Raw genomic sequence first — 15,004 nt, forward strand, 5'->3', positions numbered from 1 at the left:
TTTAAGGAAGCTGCCCGTAGGCAGTGGTTGTTCGTATGTCTGTAGAAATACCAATTGCATCATCAGTCGGTTTCTGATTATTTTATGAATGATCGGGGGAACCTTCCACATGGATTGACTGTGGATGTTGATTACTGAAATGGACATAAAATTTTTTGAATATTTTATTATCTTTTTTAGGTTATCGGAATTTTAAAACTAATCTGGCAAACTTTGAACCGTTGAATGCCTCCACTTTATATCATTTTAAGCAACTCTCATTTGATAATTAAGAGAGAAGACGCAATTTTACAAACCAAGCAATACAAAACCTATAAGCAACACAACCCATAATAATTGAGTTTGCAAATTATTGAGATTTGTTACAATTTTGGAGCGTTTCTAGGAGGTAGATGTGGGGCGTATATTGTAAAGGGGGTATCGGCTTTCATTGTGTATTTGAATGTTTATAGGATCTAATCTAGAAACCTGCAATTGCTATAAGTGTGTCAAAGGATAGATGAATTGCCACGACACAAATGAAGTAGAGCATGTCCGGAAATGGACGAGAAGTTGCCGGAAGAATGGCTGTAAGTAATTGAAAGGTCACAATTTCGGCCAAGAGAGCCGTCGTGGCCAAAGAAATTTTTTCTCCAGAGTCAACCGGCAGCCAAAATACCATAGATGACATAACGTAAAGAACAATGTTTGGAAATAGCAGTACAATTTCATAGAAACGGGCTAGTCTTCTCAAATGAATGTGAATGGTTATGCGATCATAGTGATGATCGTTCTTCTCAACTGTTTGGTCAGTTATCTTGACTGGAGTCATTAATTCCCATTGATCATCGCCCGTGTAGTTGTGTAGTGGGAGATGCGATATATTAGTGTCTCCCTCCAAACCTGAAAAATCCGGCACTATTATTTTAAAATTCAAATATTTTGCGTCAATGCCTCTATCGCCAGTGCCTTATAAAACCCAAAACATTTGCAAACGTTGCGGTTTTATTAAGCATTTGATTGCGTGTTCAGTTAGAACGTGGAGTTAATGCAAATCCATCAAATAAGAGGGCAATGGAAAATATCTAATCTTATATAAAAAACTAGGATGCTCGGTAATGTGCCTTCGTGCATAATGATCCTAGTTAACTCATCCATATTTCTGGTTTAATTGTTTGCAAATGAATTAAGATATGAAACTTCCAATGTTGATTGGTTCTCAATGGATTCTGAAATATGGACAGACGTGTATATCAGTAATGTTAATTATTTTTATCTCACGAGTCTAGACGAAAATGAACCAAAAAATCAAGCTAATACAATTTATCAAGCAGAAAAAAATTCTATCAAGTTAACACCTAATTTTTCCAAACAACAAAAAATGAGATTCTGAATTCATATTCTATCCAATTCAACCCAAAGAAATGGGACTAATGACTTGGATGCCAACTGTTTTGGTATTAGCAGGTTTTGAATTGCAACAGAGGAATTGAAAATCTGAAAAAGAACTATTTGCTCGAATAGTGGTGTTAAAATCTTCAAAAACACAGAAAACATACACCAACTTTGCGAACCAATAAGTTGCGTGACTTTTGCGTAAGAAAAGCAAAATACGACAAAAATGGGAAATGGACAAAAGTGTAAGAAAAGAAGGACCAGGAAAGCAACCAAATTTTTGCAAAAAAATCAAACTAAAGATTCAACAACCTCATCTCATCCTAAAAAATAAAAGCAATATTAGCATAGAGCACATTTTAACCTAATATTTGGAAATTGAAACAAAGTATAAAAAAGCTTCGAAAAGTGAACAAAAATAGAGAAATTTGGACACCAATAACTCCTCGAAGAAGACGAGATTCGAAAAAAAAATTGATTAGACATTGTCCGCTTGAGAGGCTTTCTAGTTGTACCATTCTGATTTCTGTTGTACGATGAATCGATCGACCAAAATTGACTGAACAAAAAACTGTTGAGCATAGTTCCCTCCCCCCCCCAATAAGTGGGTTCGGGACAACGAGTAGAATCTCTAAAGTTTGCTGCACTTAAAGTTCCAAAACGCCAATTGTGAAACACTTCATTAAGCGTAATACTTATGTACCCCAACTTATGTTACCAAAGATAAATTTGAAGATTTTTTCAAAAAGTCTGCCTAATGAAAGGTAAGGTTTCTAAATTTCAACGGTTGACTATCTTTTCAGAAGAAAATGGTCGAAAGTTTTGAAACTGTGGTTCTTGATAATTTTGGTCCTTTTATCTTGTTGTTTGCGATATAGATTTCTTGAAAAATTTTATATTTATTGGCTGGTTACAAAAAATTTGTCATCCGTGTTTTAAAAAAGAGTTTTTCTTCTTTAAAAATTGTTTTAAGAGCTGTTATATTACCTTCCTTCCTGTGCTGTCCTTTTGCATTACAAAGAGTGCTTGCGTCATGGATAAAAGACAGATAAGTAGAGAACTTGCTGTCTTGCGGAGAAAACTTGAAATTTTGATGGCAGGTGCTTTCTTGTAGACACGCCCCATGCATGTAAACCAATGACAGCAAATTATTTATGGAGGATTTACCTCTCCGTGGATTACATGAATTCATTTTTTTTAATTGAAGAGGACCTAAAATTTTAATTCATAAAGAGGCCAAAAAGCTTTTGATAGAATAGTCTCGATTATGGTCGACTATGTTTAACTGTTGCCTGGCTGGTTCCAAATGAATTAAAATAAATTCTAAATTTCAATTAGAATTATTGAATTATGGCCCGCTATTTTGAAGAAAAATTAAGATTAACAAAAAATGTATTTGAACGTTTTTTGTTATCAACTCCTGCTCCACTCGTGCATTGTTTCTACAAAAATGTATCTAACTCATGAAACGCTTATGTTTATATTTGATTGCGTAGACCAGGTTCTGACGGCTATGTGTAAATGAAGAATAATGTTATCACTAAATTTGCTTCTTGAAATATCTTAGAGACCTTTTTCTCGTTCATTTTTCAAAGCGCTATTTATTAGTTATGTTTTGCGGCATCTGGTGTTAAATACTCAAACTATGTTTGAAGCGGTTATGGTAACCTTATGTGTATTTTTGTTTTGCAAGTTTCATTTGAGCGCTTTAACTATTTGTGTATCATTTTTTGCTCGCGGGAGTAATTTAAGATGACCTTGCATCTTCAAAAATGGGATAAACTGGTAAGTCGCGAGGCATTAAGTGCATAAGCAGCTCTCTGAGAGCTTTAGTAGGCTCGGCTCTGAAGGGCAATTTCGTGTTTTTGATATTATTTTGGACCCCCCCCCCCTCAAGATTAAGCTAGCTACTACTAAACAAGCCAACCCAATGTCAGGTGACTCTGCTTGAAGTAACTGAGAACTTCTGGCGGTTGTCAAGAACCGCGAAGCGGTTCGAGATATTCAGTCGGAATCTGGACGTGACTTCTGGAGAGTCACGCAACCGTGCTTAAAACACGAAACGAGCGCGTTTTAAAATGACGAAAGTCAACGGAAGTCAACTTCTGGCATTTTAACTTCTGGCACTGCAGACTTTCGGCATTTTAAAATGTGCACGTGAGTGTTCTAAGTACTGTTATACGTGTCAAAAGTAAACTTTAAGCAAACTCTGAATGAGAGTTGAAACACTTGATATTGCCAAGTCTCTGACTTCATCTTTTATTGAATTACGCATACTGCCCTGAACGGTAAATGCCTGTATGGAGAATCCATGGGCCTAGTCTCACAGGACAGTATTGAATATCGTATGGGAAATTGGCCATATCAAAGTCACACGACAATTGAGCGGTTATCATCGAAGACCATGCCAGTACTAATCCACTAGATTCCACTATCTGATGATGAAAGCCGTCATACGTCACTTTAACTGCATCCAAGGGGACTAAAAATAAACATGTATGCGTTTTTGATTGTATTTAAAAAATGTAATTGATTGAATTGTTTTTCGTATTCTAAATTAATGCAACAAGAAAGTGAACAACACAGGGATGTTTGATTCCCCCGACAAATCTACGAAAACTCTTCCGGGGCAAGACACTATTCACTTAATGCGTTGAAGTCCTCAAAGATGACGGACAACTTGACTAAACATTTTAGCCATCTATACGAAATATTATATCCCTATGTTTGTGTATTGCTTTTCTACTGGATTTTTATTTGGTGCTCCATTTTTTATTGCTCCCAACTTGGCCCCTCTTGGTCTTAAATATGTTTTGCTTGATCGGTTTTTGTCTGATCAGTTGACTTTACGTACGGGATAAACTATAAAGCCCCCGATGAATTGAGTAGCCATGCAGCTCTTAGAGCTTCAGTTGGCTCTTAGTGTACTGTTTACCGAATGTGCTGGTAGATGGTGTCTGAAGTTAGTGACTCAATTGAACCATATTATCTTTTTCAATGGTAACGTAGTACGTAACGACTGCAATGTTAATTGAAATCCTTGTTTAATTGCTCTGAACAGAAGTTTGCAGCGATTATTTTAGTCGTGATTCTCTAAAATATACGACTTTTTCTCTGATCCTTTTTTCCGTCTGGGTGACTGATGGAAATTGAGGCGAGTAGGTCTGAGCGTAACCACGCACCCCGCTTTTCTTGCTCCCTGATGTTAGCCTCCCTCGCCCAATAATAATGGCTTCCCTTAGCTGAAGTTAGCTACTACCAATAGCAAACATTCTTCTGTCATTTTCTCCGAGATAAATTTGTCCGACCCTAGTCAAATTCAAGTAAATTTTTTTCCTAATCAGATTTTTCCCCTTCTTTTTATTCCTAACATTTTTGCATAATTTGTTTCTATTTTTGATTCAAAATCCGAAACTTGTGTATTGATAATGAAAACAAGAACATTCTTCTTATAATACTCCAAAAGATGGTTAATTGCTCTCAAACGAAGTTTGCAGCACTTATATGAATCCTGCTGATCTTTTTAACGGGATTATTCTTACTACAAATTTTTTGTCTGCATGTTTTTCGTCCAATCTCCAATTTTTCTTGGTTTGCCTTGAGAAGCAGGATGAGCTGGAGAAGACCGATGCCATTAAGTTGATCATCAGTTCTCTTAAAGCCAAAGCAATTCAAACAAGTCAAGCGCAAAAAGCAATCTATGATGCGAATGGCAATTCTTGCGGTTTTGAACACCAAAATTCCACCTCTCTGTATCGCCCTGCTCCAGCAAACAGAAGCGGTAGTTTGAATGCGCCATTAGCCTTTTTAAATCCCACCACCCCCCCCCCCCCGCCGCTGTCCAATCGATAGGCTATCTAATCAAAAGCTAGCAGTAACTTATGCTCAAAAGAGCCGACATCACTCCCTCAAAAGAGCCGACATCACTTCTCAAAAGAGCCGACATCACTCCCTCAAAAGAGCCGACATCACTCCCTCAAAAGAGCCGACATCACTCTCTCAAAAGAGCCGACATCACTCCCTCAAAAGAGCCGACATCACTCCCTCAAAAGAGCCGACATCACTCCACTTTTTAAAAAAGGAGACCTTGATGATCCTCTAAACTATCGACCAATTTCGTTAACACCAGCATTAGCAAAAGTTTTTGAATCTCTTATTAAACAACAAATCGATGAATATGTTCATAAGAATGCCCTGCTTTCTAAAACACAGTTTGGTTTCAGAAAAAAGTTTTCTACAACAGATGCTCTCGTTTATTTAACTGAAAAAATACGATGCAACAAAAACGAGAAAAAAATTACTGCAGCGGCGTTTTTAGATCTATCAAAAGCTTTTGACTCCATTAATCACAAGCTCATGATTCAAAAGCTTTCCATTCTTGGATTTTCGATACCAGCTCAAAATCTAATTACGAGCTATCTTTCAAACAGAACACAAAGAGTCATAATCAATAATGTTAAATCAAGTTGGATTGAAGTGGCTCAAGGAGTTCCGCAGGGAACAGTCTTAGGTCCACTCTTGTTCAATCTATATGTTAACGATCTTAGCAACTTTTTGTCATGTGAAACAATACAATACGCAGATGACACAGTACTATTGAGCTCTCATGATGAAGTTCTCAAATGCAAAGACGAGCTTGAGAAGGCCATAGAAAAATGCATACAATTTTTAAAACTACATCACCTCAAGATCAATCCGGATAAAACAGAGTTTATTATTTTTGGAAGCTCTAATCCTCATGACGAAACGACATTAAAAGTGGGAGACAAATTAATAAGTTCGAAAGCGGAAATCAAATATCTCGGTGTTAATATTGACAAAGACCTCAAATATCAAAAACAAGTAAAAATTCTTTTGTCAAAAATGGCCCAGGGCATTAAATGCATATATGCCCTCAGGAACATAATACCCACTGGTTACAAAAAAATTATTTTGAACGCTTTTGTTCTCAGTCATGTTCAATATTCTTCTGTTTTACTTGCAACCATCAATCAAAATCTTATAACGACATTAGAAAAGCAGTTAAATTGGGCCATCAAAGCTTGTTTTCACAGACAGAAATTTGACTCATCCTCAGATCTTAAAATGAACCTTGGTATACTACCTATTTCTTTGCTTTTTGATTACAGGGCTGCCACTTACTGCCATAGTATCATGAATAAAAAGAAGCCTGCCTTCTCAAGCTCAGCTTTGAAATTACCAACCGCAAGTTTTTATATACACGAGCGAACTCAAAAAATTTTTACCCAGACAATTTCAAAATGCAATTTGCATGAAAAAAGTATTATTAAAAGAGGTATTCTACAGCACAATTCTTTCCCAAGAGATTATTTGTCAATGTCATACAGTCTTGCAAAGAAGAAATATAAGCTGTTTTTTCTTAATGAATACCAGAAGGACCCAAATAAAACCCAACATAGATCAATTACTTGGAAACATTTTAAATTCAATTAAATTTCTTTCTGTTTTACATTAAATTTATGTTACTGTCGTCCCTCCCCTCCAATACAAGTGACTTCTCTATTGGATCGATATTTTAGTTATTATAAATTATTAGTTTCTCTTTTGTAATTATCAATATTTTACACTGCCTATCTCTGTAAATTTTACTACGACTGAAACATTTACAGATATTAGGAGAAATACAGTGTTCCTTTTTTTTATGCTGCTCCATGTGCCTGTTGGTACTTGCCCGTTGGTAATTGATATGTGCACGTAAGAGGAAGGAGCGAGTTTTTTTTTATTAATTGCTCTCAAACGAAGTTTGTACTGTAGTTATATTAGTCCTGTGGTCTTTTTTATGCGATTTGTTGTCTGACTCATTTTGACTTTTCGTCCTCAAAAACGGGCTAAACAGGTAGCGCTCGGAGGGCAATAGTTTCTCTAATTTCTCTTAGAGCCCTAAGACTTACTATAGTCTAAGAATGTGGTTCTTAATCTTAAATGTTTGACCCCTCAGTCACACCCCACCCTACCCAGCAACCCTACCCCCATCGCTTTTAGTTTTTGTGAAAATTTCACTTTTCACGCTGATTTTCTTTCAAGCGCAAAATCCTGCTTTTTGTCTTTCTAAAATGTTCTTGTTGCCGATTTACGTTACCATATCAAATATTTACGGCATTTTAAATAAATATTTAATTTAATTTGAAACGATTTCGGGACTATTTTTTGTCTCTTCGTGGTTTTTTAGAATAAAACAAATTTGGATTTGGATCTGGATTTTTTGGATATTAAAGCCATTTTTTTTAAAATTGTTGCCATTGGACTTTTTGTTTGTTTTTTTGTGACTTTTTGGCTAATTATACTAAATGCGATGAATTGGTGAAAAAATGCTTCTTGTTTCTCAGTTGGTCTTTGGCAACTGAACATTTTGTTGACTTTGACACTAAAAGTATTCATTAAGATTTTACTAATTAATTTGTGCTCTTTTTGTATTGTTATTGACTCCTATTACTGACACGTTTTACTGAATTCTCAGGAGGTCTAAATGCACGTAAATTGCTGCCAGATTGCAGTTGATTGCGGTGATTACGTTAAGACTACATGTCTATTGATGTTTTTAATTGCTCTTGAACGCAGTTCATAGCAATTATTGTAAACGTGTGTGTCTTTTTTATGCAAATTTTTCGCTTGACAATTTTGCGCTTTCCTTCTAGAACATTGTTTGACTTCTCAAGTGACTTTTTCACGCTTTCGTTCTTTCATTTTTTTGTTGATCTCTAGTACTCGGAAGTAAAGCTGGTTGCTAATATAAAATCGGTTGCAACAAAGGACAATTAGGTGACTCGCAGCGAAGTGGTTAGTGCGGGTGGACATGGATCGGGAGGTCAGTGGTTCGAATCGCGGTGGGGTCGAGGTTTTTTATACCCATAAAGAAAAATTGATCCTTACTAAAGACCATGAATTAAATTGCCTCGCCTGTCATTCAAGAGCAATTCTTCGACATTTGTCGGTTTATGTTTTCTATTTGTCATAATCTGAGTAATGAAATGTCTCATTGAGTGCAGTAGTGGAACAGAGGACGCTTATCAAAAGCTTGAGCGCGCAATTAATGATTTTTACTGGACACTAAGTTTTCCCAAAATGTAACTGATTTTTGGGTTCTGAACTTGTTCGTTGTTTTTTGTTGTCTTGCGCTTCAATCTCCTTATCTAAAGTCTTCATAAGTCAATAGTGAGGCATATCTGAATCCAGTTTCACTTTCATTGATAGTTAGTATATATACATAATAGAAACTTTTGAATGTGTCCACCTGCTTAATACTCAATTATGTGTGCTTGTTCCTAGTAGTCTCAATTTTTGAGGTTTTATTTGGTTTTTCAATTTTAAACATCACATTTTTTAAGAATTAGAAGTTTTATTCAGGGTTTTTGTTCTATTTTTGAATTTTGCATTTGTGGCTTGTTAATTAATTAGTAAGAACAAGCGTCTGTTAAATTTCAAGGGCAATGCTGACATATTTCACGCATGACATAGCTGGGGATTATGTAGCTTGGGTGACTGCAGAGGTAACTGGTTTTAAATGAGTGCATAGGTCATTTTTTGTACTTCTTCACTCACTTATAAATCTTAGTTGATCTTTCTGAGTCTAATGCGAGATCGTTACAGAACAAGTAGGCTAGATTATATTGAAGTTGTTACTTGAGATTTTCAGTTTGAACTTCAGTTGAAAACGGGTTAGATGTTGATTTCTGGATTTCATTTTTTGTCATTTGGGAAAATTAGCTGTTTACTTGAAACGGCATCAGATTTGATGTAGTTTCTGCCGTTCTCTGTTTTTTCTTTCGTTCATTTAAGTGAAATAAAGAAAATTGGTCTGACTGGTATGCCCCCTTTTTGTGTAGAGGTCTTTCCTTTTTAAGAATCTTTTGAAATAACGAAAATTGAACTCCTTCTTTATCTGTGCTTCAATTAGCCTACAATTGAGAAAAGATTGTGGATGAGAGGTGTCGGAGTATTATATGTCATTGCACATAAGCGAGCCTCCTTGTTGACCACCTTAAAGTCAGTACGCTAACAGCAAAATTCTAACTTCTTTGCAATTCTCCCTAGAATCACTACCTCAATTTAAAAAAGTACTATTGAACCTGGTAAACAGTACTGATGCAGCATACAAACTATGTCTCATCTGAATACTATGCAAGAATTAGAACATTTCTGAGCACTAAGTAAAACTAAAGTTCTCTTTTCGTTTTTCTTGCCTGTTGCAATTGCACTTGGGGTCAAAAAAGATCAATCCAATCTCGGCTTGTGAGTGCAATGTACTAGATATATTCAGGAGTTTTTGCTTTCCAGGTCCAAGGAAATAAGTTTTTTTTACCCTCTTCTTACTTTTTTAATGCACTTGTCTTCAGGTGACTTACTAATGTCAGGTGTCCAAAATGTTTGTCTGGGTAGTTGAATTGTGTGAATTCCTCCGTAGTCGTCAGGGTTCCAACCTGCTGATTTTGAGAAATAGTAAAATGAAACCCAAAAGTTTATTACTATCAATCCATCTCTCTCGTTCACGTCGATAATTTGGTATATGTCCAATTTGTTATAGACCTACAGAAAGAGGCTTGAGTTAAACCAAGATAAAAAGGGCAACTTTCTTAGGAAATTAGATCTTGCATTTCTTGCGATTTTTAGCGACGAGGTTCGGTTATGAAAAGCTGGCATAAAACCGCCTTGCAACAGAAAACCCGAGTGTCATTATTGCAGAAGTGAAAAACCTCCGTGCTGTTTCGTCCTAATAGACAAATTCAAGTTGTTTATTTGCTATCTCTACGTAAAATTTCAATCTATTTGAATCATATTGATCTTCTGAAGTAAGCTCTTTCGTTTGTACTATGGGAGTAATTCGTTCGATGAGCCTTCCGTCTTTTATTTGAGAGCAATTTGCCTGACGATAGTTGATTATGTCTATTAATTTTGAAACTAACGGCCGTGTAAATTTTTCATAACTCTAAAATTTTTCTATTGTTTAAGTCCAAAGAGAAAACAAAAATGATACACCGTTAAAGCACCTATTAAATTCAAATTACATTAAATGTTTAAAGTTCTTTACTGCCTATGCCTTAGTTCCAAGCTTAATAGCCTTTATTTTAAAAGCTGAAAGCTGAATTCCATCGATTTACCTAATCTAATAAAACATGCGCAAATATTACTTTATGGAAAATTGCAGCCAGTTTCCGACAATTTGTCGCCTACCTTTTATCTTCTTCATTTATTCGTATTAGATTTCGATGTGAAGTTACACAATTTATGAATGCTTTCATGATCAAAATTTTATTGGCATCGGAAGATCTCATAACGCAATTGCTTTTTAAGGGGAAATTTGGTTTGTGAAAAACCAAAAATGTTGCAAAAACGCTTAGAATTAATGAGTTGATTAAGAAAGTTGTATTGGTTATTAATGATTGTAAACAACAGACAGTAAACATGTTAAGTTTCCGAAAACAAAAATGTAACTTTTCCTTAAAAGTCGTTTTTTTCTGCTCCTCGCTGCTCGGATCCTCTAATGGATATGAACTTTCTTGTTATCTTTCTAAGTGTAGGGTGTAATTTAGTGTGTTGTAGCACATAAGCGGCTCATTGTCTGTTGTTATCTGACTAATGTTATTGTTCAGTCAAAACGAACGTGAACAATGGTTACATGGAATGAAAACAACTGGATAAACCCGAAACAGGCCGCTGAAAGATTTTTTGCAACCCCATTGTACTTTGAGACATTTTGGCCGCCAAAGAAGCAGTGGGAATCAAATATTTACCGTCTGTTAGCAATTAGATGGATCAGTTAACAATTTTTATTAAATTTTTAAACCAAAATATCAAATAAAACTTTTAAACTAAATAATAAATAAAATATAGATAGATAAATAGGAAAAGTGCATATTTGTATTGAAAAAATGCTATATGAAATCTGTTATAAACAGACAAAATTTTACTTGTATGCTTAAACCGCACACACTATTAAAGATGAATCGAATTTTAATTGCGTTTATTAATGCCAAGGTACGTGAAATGAGGAATTGTCTTAAGTTGAAATATTGGAATTTTGAAGGAAAAAAATTAATAGTCTGTTAGCTTAATTGTTTGCTTTCTAACGTAGAAGATTGCTTATTATTTGGAGTGAGATAAAGAAACTAATTTTGTAAATACAAATTTAAGAAATTGTAATTATTAGTTGTTACCTCGGAAAGAGTTAAGATAAGTTTTTGAACACTGAGCGCAACAGATACTATATTTACGCCGAAACAATTGAGAATTGATGTCTTTGGTAATTACATAGAAAAATATTTGCTGTTTTAACAAGTTTCTTGAAAAAGTTACAAACAAATTGCGTCGTTAAGCTGTTACATACTTCTGCTTTGATTTGGAGGGATATTTAGGGAATATATCAAGCATTGGGAGTTTTTATTTTTTGCTTTCATCCACTAACTATATCAATACGGTGGCCTTAACTTTTTTTGCTCTAGGATGGCGTTATTGTAAGACTGTTTCAATGAGGAAAACAATTTTGTTCCCCGACTGTTGAGTTTTGTGTCATCCGGAAAAAAACTGACGAATAAATGGACTGGAGGGAGATTGAAAAAATGCACAAAAAGTTGGTAGTCTTTTGCTACTGTCATTTTGCCTCTGTTCTGCTCACCTATAGCTTATCAAAAAAATCAATATCCTGGCTTTTATAGTTGGTACAATTTGCTAAAGTTGTTAGTTTTCTACATTTTTGTCCCAGACAATTTTTGTTTGGCTATTAAAACGGTTTTTAGAAATGTTTTTCCATTGAAGGAAACTTTGGTCCCCTGGCTGTTGAGATTTTAGGCGATTTGGTGAGAAATTACAAAGGCAGGGAAAGTTGGGGGGACTCTGACAGCTATTATTTAGTTTTTTTATCCAGTATCCCATAACATGACTTCAAAAAAGTTGGTCCTCTCAGCTCTGAAGATGAGTAAATTTGGAAAGATTTTCGATGGCGAAAAACAAACACCAGCATGCCGCTAACAAGGTCTTTGCTCCATTCCATTTTCAACCCTCGAAACAAAAAATGTGTTTCTTTGTTTCAAATTTCGTTATTTTGGATCCACAATTATCAATTATGCCTTTGACCGGTGATTGATTTAACCTCGTTTTCAGTTTAATTGTTTCTTGCTTCGTTTTTATCGCAATAGGTATATTAATTTGAATTGTGAAAAAACAGTTCATGCCAGTTAGAGAAGTGAAGAAAAAACCATGTTTAATTTATTATATCAGTTTGTTTGATCTGACCTTTCTGTTTCGCATATCAAAAGGTGGAGTGTATTTTGGAAGTGCTCTTCGTAAATAATTCAGCAAACTCTGCTCTTCCCAACTGCCATTTGATGTTTCGTTGGTAGTCCCTGATATTGATGTTGAGAACGATGTGTTCAAACTTATAACAATAATGAACAATAATTGAATTGATAAGGAACCGAATTGGTCAACAGCCATAGCCTAGTCCAAGAAAAGTACTGTATTTGACCCCAAGTTTATATCGAATTTGCAAAGAAGTTTTTTCGACTCGGATAAGACTAAACCATTAATTATATTCGAATCTTTTCATAATTGGTGGTAATGTTTTATTATTAGATTGCTTTTGAAGAAATTCTGTGAAATGTTGCAGTGATGTTTATCTGGCCTCCAGTTTTAGTTAAGGACCAGGATAGGGTGAAAGAAATTGCTAGCCTGAAGTACATCTGTGATTCTAAGATGTTATTTCAATGAACCCTTTTAAGTTATACACGCAGATGTGCCGTTGCAAACTGGGACAGACTGGTTGGCTGAATTCATCTCACCCGCAATTTTTTCACACTTCATGGATTACAAAATTTTCAAATGTCTCTAATAGTTTTGGCAATTCTTTTAAACCTCTTTGACGGGAATCAAGAAATAAAATAGGTTTTAAATGAAAGAAGTTTGCCATAAAATGCGTAAAAGCTTTGAAAGGTATTCAAAAAAATAATTCCAAGAATTCTTTAATATTTTTAAATCAACAGCTGTGTATTTTCTCTGGCATTCTTTTGCGAGACGTTAATGTGTGAAATTATTTAAGCTAGGAAATATGCCTGCTGGAAATAAAATGTCTGGCCAACTCATTAAAACTTAAATAAAGTAATGTTTGGCCTGTCTGTCTGAAAATCTACTTTTATTTGTTATTTTTTATGTTTATTAGCCATTATTTAGTATCAAAGTGCCACTAGTTAAAAAATTCTGTGAGGCTTTTTGTTACTTCAAAGGAATTTCGTTAATAACCGTCTGCAAATTAAAAGGTAAATGGTTTTTTCCTCCCGCTATAGTCAGAGACAATAATTCAAACAAGAGGGCTCACCTCTCACTACGTTGCACAGAAAGTTCCATGTTCTTCTTGAAGGACCTGAAAGCAATTAGTATTCAAAGTTACCTACAAACATTGGAAACAAATCCCAATTATTGTAAAGATCAAAGTCATAAAAGCTCAAAAGATGTGAAAAAAGACTTACGTGGGATATGTTTGTACTGAATCTTTTGTTTTTAGATTTCTAGATATATCTCTTGGTCAAGCTGATGAAGGTCGTGTGTTGAATAAATTGACTGAGCTACCAATTCTCAATTTAACTTTTAAAAAGACCATGTATCTGTGCAAACCAAATCCAATAACCTCGAATTCTAAAATCAGACTGTCACAGACGAACGAATTATGCTTTTGGTCCGCTTCTATAAAGAATATGCCGGAAAGTAACACAAAACTTAACTAAAAACGTGATTTGGTTTTGCACTACACACAGGATAGAATGCATCAATCTTGTGGTACAAAATAAAATTAACAGCGGACTGAAAATTAGATTTTAGAGAATATGGTATTCGAAATCGTAATATAATCTTAAACTGAACGGATAAGAGCATTGATGTTAGCATATATTGGAGGTGTTTGCAATCCAGGTGACCGTTTAATATCTTCAGAAGGAAGTGGCAATATATCGTACACAACATTGGGGAAAATTTGCAATTTTTACCTGTTTGATCTTTTTTTTGAAACATGTAAATTACTCAGACTGTAACCCTAAGGTTAGATATCTACATGCTCTAAAATGTTAAATAAATTAATCAGCATTGTTATTAATATAGTAATCTTCAAATTGTGGCTGTTCGTTTTTATAGGTAAAAATAGGATTTGAAGGCTCCTATTTGTCTATTAACGGGTACTTTCCTGTGTTGATCGAGCAAAAACTCGGTTAAAACATTTTTAAAGCAAGTTTTACTGTTAAAAGTTCTTATTGAAGAGGGCAATTTGTTCCACTTTTGAACACTTTTCAAGATTAAAGATTTGTTACTCCACTTCGTTTTCTTTTTTATAATAATTTGATTTGTTCTCTTGTTCTGTCTGGCGTTATGGCGACTAGTAAACATTTTAAAATTTTCGGATGTTTCCCATTGTTTTATATCTGTTTGTAGCTTCATTAGGCTAACTTTTGAGATAAACAATTCGGCTGGCAGGATACGATCCTTAATGAGAAGATCAATGGAGTGGTCAAATTTTTGACGAAAATAAACTTTTATTCCCCAGTTAATTTGCCTGTTTATGCGGTTTATGTTTTTCACTGTAAGAGTTTGGAGGAATACTCCACTGAAAGAAAGATGAGAGAGTACAACTGAC

General features: G+C 34.9%; 2 protein-coding genes across 3 annotated transcripts in view; one reads left to right on the top strand and one right to left on the bottom strand.

The window, feature by feature from the left end:
- Positions 1 to 13,240, bottom strand: part of LOC142342703 (neuronal acetylcholine receptor subunit beta-3-like) — a 47,502-nt gene extending 34,262 nt beyond the window's left edge. Inside the window, exons 1-2 of one of the 2 annotated variants that reach the window (XM_075394213.1) lie at positions 12,622 to 13,240; positions 9,738 to 9,918 (exon numbers count right to left, since the gene is read on the bottom strand). The gene's annotated coding sequence lies outside the window, so the exon portion shown is untranslated. Of the gene's footprint in view, positions 1 to 9,737; positions 10,678 to 12,621 lie in introns of those variants that run through there. The other variant, XM_075394212.1, reaches the window with a different exon arrangement.
- The window catches only part of LOC142342704 (ubiquinone biosynthesis O-methyltransferase-like), a 175,751-nt gene that overhangs the window by 78,040 nt on the left and 82,707 nt on the right, over positions 1 to 15,004 (top strand). The gene's annotated exons all lie outside the window — the stretch shown is intronic.

This window comes from Convolutriloba macropyga, chromosome 7, assembly GCF_964194025.1.
Source record: "Convolutriloba macropyga chromosome 7, txConMacr16.3, whole genome shotgun sequence".
Classification (NCBI taxonomy): domain Eukaryota; kingdom Metazoa; phylum Xenacoelomorpha; order Acoela; family Convolutidae; genus Convolutriloba; species Convolutriloba macropyga.